We start from the raw sequence: 13,891 nt of genomic DNA, 5'->3' as shown, positions 1-13,891 counted from the left end.
GCTCCTGGAAAGAAAAGGGGGAACACAGACAGTGACCTTGTAAGACGGGTGCGTTTTAAAGCAACACCAACTGTCTAACAGGGTTGTCTTTGTTGATACATTTGCTTCAGGCTACATTCGGATATAATTGAGATTCATCTAGCGAGCGGGGAGGGCTCCACTCTGCTGAAGAGTTTTGATTTTTAGGGAGGATGCTGTGACCGAATAGCTCGTGGTCAGGTGTAACCAACCTGCGATATCCAAGAAAGTGAGTTAGGGCTGTGGATTAACTGGGTCCATCGCACGTCATCTCTGAAACCAGATTATTCAAACCTCAAAAAAGTCTTATTAAACCCTGGATTTTCTTATAGGCAAACAGTGATCTTGTGCTAAAACCTGTCAGTTCACATGGACTAGCTTTGGGCCTTAGAAAGTTGGGACAGGACCAGCCAGAAAGCATTGCACATCGGTTTTTTACTGACACTCGGGACTCAGGCTGGGCAGTAACGATTTTGAAACCTACTACAACTGGGACTTGTGGAGATGAGCAGGCAGGTAACCATTGCTCCTTTCCACTACCCTGTCCTCATTTCAACCTCAGCAGCTGGCAATCCAATTAATTCTCATTTTTTCTCAGAGAAGAGGAAACTTTTTGGAGCTGGGGATGGTGTTGAACTATTTTGTGTCAGTCTCTGAACATCACTTCTACCAAAAAGAGTGAGAAGTACATGAACTTAATGGATGAATAGACTCCATAGTCATGATGATGCATTTTCTTTGATACCTGGGTAAGTGACCCAGTCCTGGCTGCATTTTAATTTTTAATGTGCTAGCTATATTAAAATCCTAAATAGACTCCTGTAAATCTATTTAGAAGCATAATGAAACAAAATTCAAGTTTGAATAGGGAATGCATTGATTTTCTATGTCAGAAATGAAGCAATTTAGTGTTTCTTTTACTCAAGGTGCTACTGTTCTGTGCCAGCACTAATTAAATTCTATATGTGTTCTGAGCACAGAAATTATGTTGTCTCATAGTAAAGTAACTATATCAAATTGAGGGGTAGAGACATTAATGGCCTGATCAGTTGAATTAACATAAACCAGCAGTCCTTGTCATTGCACAAGTACATTTTTCATTAGAATTGACTTTTCTTGATTTCTTGTAAAAGTAGGCTACTAAACAGAGGGGAGAGGAGGAGTTGTTAAGTATTTTGCCATTCTAGGTCATAGAATAAGGGACTGCAGAAAAACTGAAAATTGTTTGGACGTTTAATGGACAAAATGACCCTCACAGACCCTCTCCAAATTTTCACATGTGTAGCTTTGCAATTATTTACCAGACTATCACCTCATCTGCAAAATGTTCCTGTATCACTCTGCAGGTATCTTTGGGTGGGACAAGTAGCTGGATGCAGTGGCTGGATGCTTACCTAAGCCCGTAACAGCCAAGGGGTTGTCTCCCAACCAAAACCTTCATGGCTTCCAGCCATACAAGCCAAGGAAACAGCACTCTTCAACTGCTAAAGCAAAGCAGGGATAAGACTTGGATCAAAGGCTTTGAAGAAGCACCAAGGACCACCTAGATAGCAGAAGGTCCTGTTGGAAGGACAGCGGAGACACTTCTTCCCTTTCCATAGGCAGTGGTCGGGTCACCCCACCTCAGGGAGACCAGCAGCTCTGCCCAGTACAATCCTTAGGCTTGCATTTCAGTGGCAGAGCTTTTCCAAGTTCGTTAAGCTGTACTTGTTTTCCTTTGCACATGCAACCGATTGCATGTAGTCCTGCAAAACTAAAGTGGTTTCTCCTCCAAGAAAGGTGCAGACATTCTAAAGCTCTTTCCAACCATGCTACCGGAGGCAAGGACCACTGCATTATTAACATTCACAACAGCAACGCCAGCTGCATAGGAAGTCTATATTGCAAGGTATCAAGTAAGTGTTCATATTCAAGAATTCGATTTCATTGAATTCATCAATTTGAAGAACATTTGCATTTATTAGAATCTCCCAGTTGATACCCTTTAAATTAAAAAAAAAAATCAGTATGTAGGGTGATTTGCCAAAAAGAAAGTGTTGGATTTAAACAAAATTATTTCAAGACTATCTATTATTTTACTTAATGTATTAAAAAAAAAAAATCCTGAGAAGGAAAGGAATTAGAATTTGGATTCATTACTTCTCTTCCTGATTGAAGGTAAGAAAAATAATGAAAAGTGAGAATTTTTCACATCACAAAACAAAAGTATCCCACTTGGATTTATTTATAGCCTGTACTAATTCCCTCGAAGTGTGATCAAAAATATACGATCATTTTCAATTCATTAGGAATTAGTTTGTAGGTAAGAAACATTCTTGTCTCACCTTAGGCTAAATCTCTTCTTGGTGAGTGAAACCCGTATGGCCCCTCTTTGCCTTTCATCTTGTCTCACCTTAGGCTAAATCTCTTCTTGGTGAGTGAAACCCGTATGGCCCCTCTTTGCCTTTCGTCAACTGACGCCAAAAGGCCAAAGTGAGATAGGAAGGAGCCAGGGAGTGAAACCATGCCCTTGGGGCGAACACCTTGCTGGTGCTGGTGTCCTCATTGAGTTGAGATACACATAACATACAGAAGTAACCAGGAGAAACGTGGTTTCAGAGCATGCCTTCTGTCTATCCTGCAAAGTGATTTTGTATAAAATTAAGGAAACGTACATGCAAATGCAGTTTTCATCCCCTTCCCATCAGGTGAGCCCACTTCATCCCTGCTATAAAGTAGATGCTGTGGCTGTAACTTCTGATGAGTCTGACTTGCCTTGCCAGGGATCCCAGGCAATGGTGGGGCAGCCACGGGCTGCCAGGAGTCCAAGACTGTCCTCTCAGGGGCACAGCACAAGGTGGGCAGACCTAGGCCAGGCAACAAAATATATTCTGACTCTTCAAAACCTTCCAAAAATATTTTTTCGGCTCTTGCTTTCAGTGGGAAATCGAGGTTAGCTAACAAACGTGAACCAACATTCTTTGTTTCAAAGACCAAGTCTACTTTAACAATTCACTTTGGACCACTTGAACCTGTGCCTCAGTTTACCCATATGTAAAACTCAAGGCATATCTAACTTGCAGGGCTCTGCCGACTCTTAAAATTAATGTACTGCTTTAATGTGTTCCTTGATCAAAATTAACTCTAGATGTGCATGTGGCAACAGCTCATTAGGAAATCTGGTTGAGATTTATGGGAAGAGGCAAGCCCAGTGCTTTGGGCTGGCATGCGGACGGAGCTAATGTCACACAGCTGAGGCTAACCAGACAGATGGGCTCTGCCAGCAGCAATGTGTCTGAGCTGTCAGACATCCTGAACTTTCCAGCCACCTACACAACACACAGCCACACATGTGAACACCCGGAGAAATTAATATGGATATTAGACTTCACCATTCATTACCCTGTCATCGTTTTAAAGCCCAGTTTTGAGGTGATAGGACACATCACAGCTTTTTAATTACCACTTCCCCCAGCTACTGCAATCATAGACCCATAAAGGAAGCCCAGCACAAATTGTTTTTTTCTAATAAATATCAGTCAGGGATAAATAATGGACCAGAGCTCTTTCACCTTTTTATTAATCTATGATATTTGCTGTAAAAGTCTTGATGAAAGGAGCTCTGCCCTTACAAGCAATGAGGTGCAAAGGAATACAGCAAGTTCTTTGGATCTGCTGGGATTAAAACTTGCCGCAGTGGCTGATAGGGTATCATAATTCCTAAGTGGGGAGATGCGAGATATGGAAAGTGCCCCACTGCCAGCCTCTGCAGTATCCACGAACATTTTATTAATTAATTAATTAATTTTAATTTTTGCAAGGTTTACTTCAAATCCTGAAAGGTAGGAATTGGGTTGTGCATTAGGCTTGGGCGGGGAGGAGGGGAACATGGTTGTAACTCCAGCCCGTGGTACTGGACTTTGAGAGTGGGGCAGCCATTGCACATCAGCACATCTGCACGTAGGGCAGGTTAAACATCAACCATGTCATATTAGAGGACATTTTACTTAAAAAGAAAAAAAAAACGGTTATTTGCTCAGCTAGTGTTAGTCTGAACAAATGGATGATTTACCTCCTGACCAACATTGAAATCCAGACATGCAGTAAGCGGTGGCATCTGTGGGAACAGAAGACGGGCCGTAGGTAACAGGGCTGCAAAACGCTTTATGCTCATCTGTGAGGCAGTTAATGAGCTCCTCTCTTAGAACAGGGGATTTCCAGGTTTTGGTATGTGCCAGCTTTATCATCTTTATATTTAAAGTCCTTATACACTTTGCCATGCTGTCTTTGTCACCCACAGCCTTGTCTCGCAGCCTTGCTGAAAGAACTCGTTTGAGATCAAGTTCCTTAAGACGGCATTGCATAAAAGCTGGGGTTTGATATCTAGAGATGGAACAGTCCAGGACACTGACACCTGCAAAGGTCCCGATTTTACAGAACATTCTCTTTTCCGTGTTCAGAACAACACTGGAATCTTCTCAACCAAAGGGAGCTACAAGCAGCCATGGAAGGCTACAGGACAAACGGAACCACTACATCACGAGTAAGGGCTCCATTCTCCGGCAAAAGGACAAGGATAGAGTCTGAGCTATGAATTAGGGCTAAAAGATGTATGAGTGTCTTGTCAGAATAGCAAAAAGAATTGAAGAATGAAATGGTAGTCAATAGCTGGTTTTATATAGGGATTCCACAAAATAACTGCTTTATGGAAATGGTTCTCATCTCCCTTTAACCCTTAAATCCTTCAGAAGGCTACATTCACACTGCTCGCATTTCATTCCGCCACCTATATTTCACCCCCATCCCACAAAGGAGTGCAAGGTTTCCTTTTCCCTTTTTAACCCCTTTAACCTTCCTCAACACTCCATAAATTAATCTGCATGGAGAACACCCCCCTGAGATGCTAAAGCAACTAGGGTTAAACTTTTTTTAATCCTTCTCCTTTTCCTTTCTGGGTTTCTTCACTTCTTAAAAAAGTCCTTGAAAGTTCTCTATCTTGATGAGGATATAATTACGTCTCAGTCTAGAGGCAGTCACAGCTCGTGGCATTTTCTGACTTGCAGTAGAAGACTTCGGTCCCCCAAGCAGCACGTTCTCCTCCTGTCTCATCCTAGGAACAACCTTGAAATTTTTTAACTCCAGAATTAGAATTCTGAACTTGCTTCAGAGTGCCTCAAAAAAGCTGCATGTGAAATAGCTGTTTCCTGTCAGGCTCCTAAAATCCCTAGCAGTTAAACATAATTTTTTTAAAGGCTTTACTTGCTATCAAAGCACCTGAATCCTGTGTATTTTACAAGATAATGAGCTAGTTTTTGAGGAGAAAATGTAGCTGTTAGGAATATTAACTGAAGTTATTCTTACTGCAGGAGCGTGTGTAGGGTGTGTGTGTAAAAAAAACTGCTTTAATGTCTAGTCTTGGAGTAAGTCCCAGAAGAGATTGATTCAATTTCCATTCATTATGAGACCAAAACTTAAAATTACTCTGATGTATAGATGCTATTCCCAGCATCTTTCAGGCAGCAGAGATTAGTGATGTCTGGCAGGGCCTACGATGACTAGTAATAAAGACCCTTCAAATTATGGTGCAGTGTGTATTAATGGAAAGCTTAAGGATTGGGTTTGTGTTACAATATGGGCTCTATAATTGACAGTTTTCATTAAGAGGTCTCCAGACCACAAATGGGAAACCTACAACTGCTCATCCCTTTTATATGAAAGGGCACTTAGAAGAAACTCTAGATTATCATTCCTGGTTTGTGTTGCCTTGGGAACTAAAGCACAAGTTTTGAATTAAAAAAAAAAAAAAAAAAAAAGACTATAATGTAAAATATATTTTCAATAAAATACTTAAGGGAAACTAGAACATTTACACATCATCTGGTTTCATATTTGCCTTAGAGGTCCTCCTCTATCCCTGACCTGTGTGTATAAATAATTCTGTTGAGGCACGTTCTATAAACTGAAGGAACTACATTGATCGTGATATCATCTACTCTTTCTGTTACACAGTAAGGAACTACCTCTGCTATTCAGCCACAAAGAGACAAAACCCAAACCTCTCGAAAACCTTTCATGAAACTCATCTTGCTGCATTGTGAAATTATGATTGTATGTGGAAAAACTCACTATGAATGAGTATCTGCAAGCAGCCACAGAGATACGTCTCAGGCTTAGGGAGCACCAGTCCGCCCTGAGTACCAGGTTCACCAAGCTGAATACCTGCTGGGGAGCTGTAAAACCAGAGCACGGAGGAACCTATACAGAAATGCACAGCAAATTACCAACAATGCTAAATCAGATCCCAGACTGAACAGCTCCTAGTGCTTCCTCGTGATTTAATTCACCAAATTTGCACCAATTGACAGAGGCTTCAACAGGGAAGTCCTGCTTTCAACCTGAGCTGCCTTGGAGATTTCAAAGAGAGGAGGTGAAGATGTACAGGCTTAAACCTGTTTCATTCCTAATGAGATCAGCCCTAGAAAGGATGGTTCAGGTGGATTCAGGAACCCATCCCAATCCCTGCCTTGTACAACACAATTCAGCTTCTGCAGGCTCTGCTTCTTCTCATGTGAGAAATGGTGCTTAAGAAGAGCCCAGCACCTCAATGGTGCATAAATAAGTCAGGAATTTAGATGAAAACTCTCCAATAGATTTTGTATCCATCTCAAGGGTTAAAAATAGGCCAAATGAAATTTTAATGTTTTACAGTAATGTAAATTTTACAGCATTTTCCTGTTTTGATGATTCTTGAATGCTTTTAAGGCATGCTTTAAAGTAGTTTAGTTGCTATAGTTCAACATAGGTATTCCATTTTCATATTATATATGTATTTGTAAATTATTTTGTTTGAACTGAAGACTGAATAAACTTGTGATCTTGAGAATTTATTGAAAAAAACCTCATTCAGTAGGCTCTAATAAGGACAGCAGATCTCTAAAGGGCTGTATTTGTCAAATATCAACCATATATCGAATGGGGGAATTTTTTTTTATTTGAACCAAGATTTAGCCACTTAAATGTAACAAAGAAGCCTGAAATTTTCAGAAGCATCAAACAGCTGTTCCAGAATCAGAGCACTGCACAAACTCTGTGGCTTTATGTTTTTCATCAGGTGCTTTTTGGAGGGGAGGGGGGGAAGGGACTGAAAGATAGTATTTTGTTTTTCCTAAAACATAAATATGTTTTGATTTTATGTAATGAATAAATTCAATTTGTTGTTAAAAAGAAATAAACATCAGCCTTGACTTCAGTGTAAAAGGCATTCAGAGGAAATAAACATTACGATAACAGTTCAGTGCTCAGGTTTGCCCTTGTAGTGCGGGGGACACTGTACTTCTGCACAAAAGCCCCGAGGCAACAAACACAGAAACAAACGATGCAAATGGAGTGGTGGGGCGATACAGTTGTCATCTTTATTTTCCTGCAGCTCTTTCATTTTCCAGTTCCGAGACATTTTTGTTAATGACTTGAAAAGTCATTATTCTTTGCAGAGTGTTGATCTAGAAGTTAAAAACCCTAATTTACAAGTAGCATAGACCTGATCCCAAAGAATGCCAGGACAAAAGAAGAAAAGGATAAAAGAAGCCCCAGGATTTTTGCATAGCAAAAGATCAGTGTAAGCTTTCCCCAAGAACAAATAGAGCAATAATCAGGTATGACCAAAATAATTTTCCTGGTTTTAATTTGTAGAGTTTTAATAACTAAAGAAATAAATGATTTTATATGGTGATCAACCTATGGACTATATGTATCAAATAATATAATGTATTAACAGCATAACTGAAGATGCATTTTCAGCTCTGTTCATGCATCAGACTATCAGTGAGTTAGCTTCCTTGTGAAAGGATGAAAGTCATGACTCAATTGACTAATTACATGCGTGCACATGTATTTTAAGAAGGTTTCTGATGTTGACTAATTTTGCACTTTGCTTGTTTCACAGATACTTTTGTGGCACAGCCTTGATGAGTCTTTTTGCTAGATTCTGAATTTCTAACAAACATTACTGTAATTGTTGTGGATAACAGACCTTGCATCACTGAGCCCAGCTAACTCCCTTCCCCTGACTCTATCCTGCCAAAATGCAAAGTGCTTTAAGGGGTAAGTCAGTCGTAGGAGGAAACATCATTGCAGTCCTGTGTGATTTACAAGAATGTCAGGGCACATTACAGCTGGTATTTACTTCCATGCTAATTTATTTTGAGTGATAAAACACTTGTCCTGTCTATTAGTGCCACACAGAATTAATTGTCAGTATTACTTGACCAAAGGAAAATAAAAATTTTGCAGAAAGGCAGAAGGTAGTGGTGCTGCAGAAGCCTAGCCAAGTTTTCATAGGATTCTGAAGCTGTATGGCACCGCAGTACATTTTCAGTTAAGCTGCCATTTGTGAAGGGTTAGTGAACGACCACTGTATTGTTATTAAGGTTAATAAAAAGTTTCTACAGACAGCAGGAACTACGTCTAGTAAGAAGGTCTCTTCAGGTACTGCACTCCAAGGCGTGCAGTTGTTATGATCACGTTACAGGCATTAATTAGGATTCATTCACAGAGAGTCACAAGCACATCACCAACCCAAACCCAAGAGGTTTAACCAACAGTTAATTTTTCAAGTCCAACTACAATGGATTAAATTTCCTTTTAACTCAAACTTTAAATACAAGTGTGGTAAAAACCTCACATTTTTCTGGCTTTACTTTAGTCCTGATAATACTTTCAATTCAACAACCCTTATAGAGTGTTTATAAAGTTCTTATATTTTTATTTGAGATCGAGAAAATTGTAGCTTTGCTGACTAACATTTATTTAAGCAAATAAGTCTGTTTAACTTGAAACTCAGCAGGGCATAAACTGAGGGGGGAAACATAGTTAATGAAAAATCTGCTTTCAATCCGAGTGGCATCCAGAAAAGATATCCCCTCAGTTATTTAAGTAGTCATCATGATTAAAACCACTCAGATGACCAAAATCTTGTTTTACTTATCCTTCACAGCATCCTGCATAGAACACAGACATTCCAGACATGATAACCCCAAATGACATAATGTAGCCCATGCACCCTTTGGGCTACAATGCCCCAAAACAGACGTCGTCATCCTTAAACCTATCCCGTACGTACTCCCTTGAACTTCTACAGTGTGTTATACCTGCCTACATCCTCTATGCCTAACTCTCTTGAAGCCATCACAAAGGAAATATAAAAGTCTCTTGTAAAGCTTTAGAAATTCATACAAATTCAAGAATAGGTCTGTAAAAGAATGCATGGCAAGGGCTGTACAAAGCCTCCTCTTTTTGTAGGAAGTTCAAATAAGAAACTTCCTGTGTCTCATTAAATCTGGAGGTAGAACGCCAGTGTTTGACTCTGAAAGGTTTATTACTCTAAACTCTATTGATTAATAGTAAAACACTGCATTTCTTAATTTACAAGCAAGTAAATCAGTTCCTAACCTATTACAGAACACTACAAGAGCCTAGCAGATATAGTAAGTCTCTGGGACGACTGCAGAAGGGAGGAGGTTGCCCACTGTCATTGAAGTTTTCCTGTGGGTATTTTTCCCCATTACCAGGACCTCTCTGATTGACAGAAATCCCTGGTTAAACACCAGTTGCTATTTCTACCACATTAGCTGTTCCCTCCTCACAAATTTGGGAGTTTTACCAACTCATTTCCCAAATCAATTTGTTCGGATTCCGCCCAGCCCTCCCTTAGTTTCAACCGGTCTAAGTAGGAAATGGAGATACTCCTGCTCTTCCGTAGGTCTGCCTCCCTGCTGATGCCTTAAGAACATCTAGGGCCAGTTCTGTAACAAATGTATCGCCTCTTGTCACCTATCTACTCAAACCACGTGTCAAACATCTAACAGGGTTGGGGTATTTTTTGGGGGATGGGGTGGGAAGGGGGAGTGAGAAAAATGTGCACTCCCTATACAGTTCTAACAATGTATTTGCAGTTTATATAATGTTACATTTTTAGGGTTAATTCATCACAGAGTTTTTGCTGATTGGCATCAAGTCCTACTGCACAATGCTGCAAGTGGATGCATTATCAACCCTACACTTCACAAGAACTGCAAAGCAAGACTAGAGACACCAGATCCAATGAAGTCAATGAGAGACTCTCTTAATTTCAACAGCGTTAGATCAAATCCCAAGCAAAGATAAAGGATTAAATATTTAATGCCATGAGGTCATTTTTTCTGTATTTTCTTTACTTACTTCAGCCCCAGAGGGAGCAATTTGTATCAGTATGGTATTGTACATCTACAGATTCCGCCCGAGAAAGTGATTTTAAAGAGAACTGTCCCAGTTCCGGAATGAAGTAGGAGCCCAACCTCCGTTTGCAGATTTACTAACACTATGATGACAAAAATAAAAATGTGTTGCCTGTAAAGCAAAGCTAAGTAAGCAGTATCAGGATGGCGAAGGACAACTGAATTAAAAATGTTCATCTTTTAATAATGATATGCATTGTTCATAAGGAGATCATTTTTTCCAGCACAGTCTAACACAATTACTCCACGTAATCATTGTTATAGTTTGCCTACTGTATCAAAATTTAATGCTATGCTCTAAAACCCATCGTCTTACAAGAAAACCTGCAGTCTCAATATGCTTCGCACGAAGATGCATTTTTCCCAGCTTTAGTGGATTTTCAAGCAACTAGAAATTCATATTTTTCAATCAAATGTAACGTTATATCTCAAGGTGTTAAGGGAGAGTCTTTGCAGAGCTACTGACTTGTTGTGCATGATGGAAAGGTATTACTTCAGCAGGATGTGATGGGTGCTCTCCATTCGCGCTGGAAATAAGTGGATGTTAATATCTGTAAGTCCGTTACATTTTTGTTAGGTCAGAGACTTTGAGGTGGAAGATAGCCTAAATAAGAGTCAGTGTTGTATCAAGCCACTTCGTGCCCTATGTCAAACTATGAATTGCTCCACTGAGCACGACTGAACACAGCTTTAGTTAACGTGAGCAGTTTTTAATAACCAGGAAGACCAAAGTGGTCATCATCAAACATAGAAATCAATAATACTCATTGGAGATCAGAGGTGAAATATCAGTTCACAAGTTGCTCTCTTACAATCTTTTCGGTATAAGGTTAGGAAGAAGTCCTACTGATTTATTATTTAAAACAAAGAATATTAAATACCAAGATTAATTCTTAATTAAACTTTTATGGTGCTAAATCAAGCATCCAGACTCTAGGAAATTTCAAACCCTGAGTTTTCTTCAGTTGTATTAACTCAGCTACATGAACACTGTATTTATCGATGTCCTAAACACTTTGTATTAGGGAATCTGAATGTCTTAATATAGAAATCAGACAAGGAACTGCTTTATTACCTAACCATGCTACCCAAACTCTGAGGACCTCCTTCCTAAGCTCTTTGCAATCACAATCTGCACCAGATTCAAGTCCTTAACCACACTCACTTCATGGATGTCTCCCCTTTGCCACTGACTGGGGCAGCAAGGATGTTATAAAATACAATGTATCAGCCTGTTTAACACAGGAAGCATTTGTTAAAGAAAACAAACAAAACCACAAACACAAGCTGACAGGCTTCCCACACAGCTTGAGCTACAGATTTGTCTTTTTTTTTCTTTTCTTTTCTTTTTTTTTTCTTTTTTTTCTTTAATCTAAAATTTCTGGAGAGCCCACAGAGACATCTTGTGCCTGGATAACATATAGCAAGTCATCAGTACAAAAGAGGAGCTGCGGTCCTTCTTCCTCTTTGCGCCAATCATCTTGGGACACCAAGGACACAACCAGCTGGCACCCACCAGCACCATGGCTTGGGAGTGCAGGTTTATCGTCTCCCTCGTCTTTAGATGGATTGAAAGAAGTTGGTGATAGAAGCTCCTGCTCTTGTGAACCCAGGCTGGCCACAGAAGTACCCAGTCTTTTTTCATCACATAGTGTCTACTGATATTTTTGAGTCATCTTGTCTTATTCAATAAAACATTTTATCTAATAGCTCCTTGTAGGCATTGATTCTTGAACCAAACATCACTGTGTTACCCACTGATAACTGCATTGCAGCGAGGAAACCTTTGGACAATGTTACTGAGCTTTGAAACCAAAAACTCAGATTCCTGTCTGAGTGCTCTTTTTCCAGTGGGAATTCTTGGGTTTAGTTACAAAACAGGAGTTAAATTCCGGCAGTATTTGAGACAGAATTTAAATTTCAGGTAGTGACAGTGAGATGAAGTACAGGTGTTGTGAGCTGACTGGAGCACCCCGAGGGTGCTTGAGCCGTAGGCGGCAAGAGGGGCTGTGGGCTACCTCAGGGAGGGCACAGCCGGGCAGGTTGTCTCCTCTTAAACTAATTCCTCAGAGCATGAAAAAGTTTCCCCATTTCCCAAAAATATACCTGCCTCCCACTTGAAACTAGATACTATTCTGTAGAATTTATTTTAATTGGAAAATCAGGGTCAAATTATGCTGTCACATATTTTCAAGTAACCCTTTAGAAGATGGCCCCATTCCACCTGGAATGCACCCTTACTCTAGGGGACTCAGCTGCAGCGCTGGTGTAACTGCCTTTGCCTGAGAGCATAAAGAAAGGAAGGTCCGTAGGGAGAGGTGTAGGGTGCGACACAGCCCAAGAGCTCTCCACCCTGAGGGACACCATGCCTGCAGTGCTACAGAACGAAACGCGGGGGAATTTGCCTCAAGGACAAAGCAGCTGCCCGCTGACATCACCTGCCCGTGAGAGCACGCTTGGCATGGGGCAGCAGCACCTGGCTTCTCAGAGGACTTGTATCTCCAAGTGTGCTGGTTCCTAGAGGACCTTTTGAAGCACACCGGCTGTTGGGGCAGGCACCAGCACTCCATGCAGCCTCTGACTACTCTGTTTGCCTTAGGATTTTTTTTTTTTTGGGGGGGGGGGGGGGGGGGGGTGGGTTAAAGGATCCAACATCACCTGGAACAGGATAAAGACAACTGCTTGGACACCCTGAACTCTGGGTTAGGTCAGGCTCTCCAGGAGAGAGGCAATACAAGAGTTCTGGCTGCCTTCCTACCAAGGGTCCCCTGGAGCCACCCCTCCTGGTGCAGTTGATTAAACAGCCATTGTAACTGTTTTCACAAAGCACAGTTTTCTCCCTGTTTTCTCTCTGGTTCCTTATTTACTCCATGCCTATATTAGCAGCAGATTATCACACCCTCTCTCCAGCTGTGTTTTATTCACTCACTGACCAGTGAAGCTAAGGTATGTTCACTGCCCCTTCAGCCCCTGGATACCCACTTTGAGGAAACAAACAGGTTCACAGGATACTTTGGGTCCTGCAGGTCCAGCCAGTGTCTAGAGAACCCATGTGAGATGCCTATTTATCCTAACGCAACTGAGCAGATCCTACTGTACCTCAAAGCACCCCCAGGCTGGATAGTCCACATAAGATCCAGTGGAGGGGGACAGGAAGATTTGTGTGCGTGTAGCATATAGTTCAGGAATACTCCCTGAGAGAGCTCTCCTGATGCCATTTGTAAAGTTGATCAATAAAGTTTTGCTGTTGTTTGCTTAACCACTAACTGTGAACCCAAACTGACCAGTGGAGATGTGGCTCACGGTGTGCACCAGTAACCCAGTGCAACAGCGGCTGTCACGCTGCCTCCCTTATTTCATGGCAATGTCGTGCCAAGGCTTAGAGAAGCTATTTTTGTGCTCGGTGTTACTGCTACACAAGATGATAATTAAGAGAAGTATGCACCGAACTGGAAGGAAATGTATAAGAAGCTCTGAGAAAGTATCCCTGAAGCTATACTAGTAATGAAAATGAAGTTCTGTTACTCAGAGCCAAAAAAGTGAGGTCATGAAAGGTGAGGTGGCACAGAATTTACTTATCCCCTATCTACAGGAGGCTCCTAAAGATTATCACTGGCTCAAAG

General features: G+C 40.9%; 1 long non-coding RNA gene across 8 annotated transcripts in view; it reads left to right on the top strand.

Annotated features, from left to right (window-relative positions):
- The window catches only part of LOC119142415, a 29,792-nt gene extending 19,385 nt beyond the window's left edge, over positions 1-10,407 (top strand). For 6 of the 8 annotated variants that reach the window (XR_005102268.1, XR_005102265.1, XR_005102266.1 and 3 more), the window contains 2 exons: positions 4,298-4,540; positions 6,007-7,773. This is a non-coding gene — a long non-coding RNA (uncharacterized LOC119142415). Of the gene's footprint in view, positions 1-4,297; positions 4,541-6,006; positions 7,774-7,939 lie in introns of those variants that run through there. The other 2 variants (XR_005102269.1, XR_005102267.1) reach the window with 2 other exon arrangements.
- The last annotated feature ends 3,484 nt before the right edge of the window (positions 10,408-13,891 follow it).

The sequence above is a fragment of the Falco rusticolus genome, chromosome 1, assembly GCF_015220075.1.
Source record: "Falco rusticolus isolate bFalRus1 chromosome 1, bFalRus1.pri, whole genome shotgun sequence".
In the NCBI taxonomy this organism is placed as follows: domain Eukaryota; kingdom Metazoa; phylum Chordata; class Aves; order Falconiformes; family Falconidae; genus Falco; species Falco rusticolus.
The sequence above is the reverse complement of the archived record's forward strand: the minus strand, read 5'-3'. Positions and strand labels throughout refer to the sequence as shown.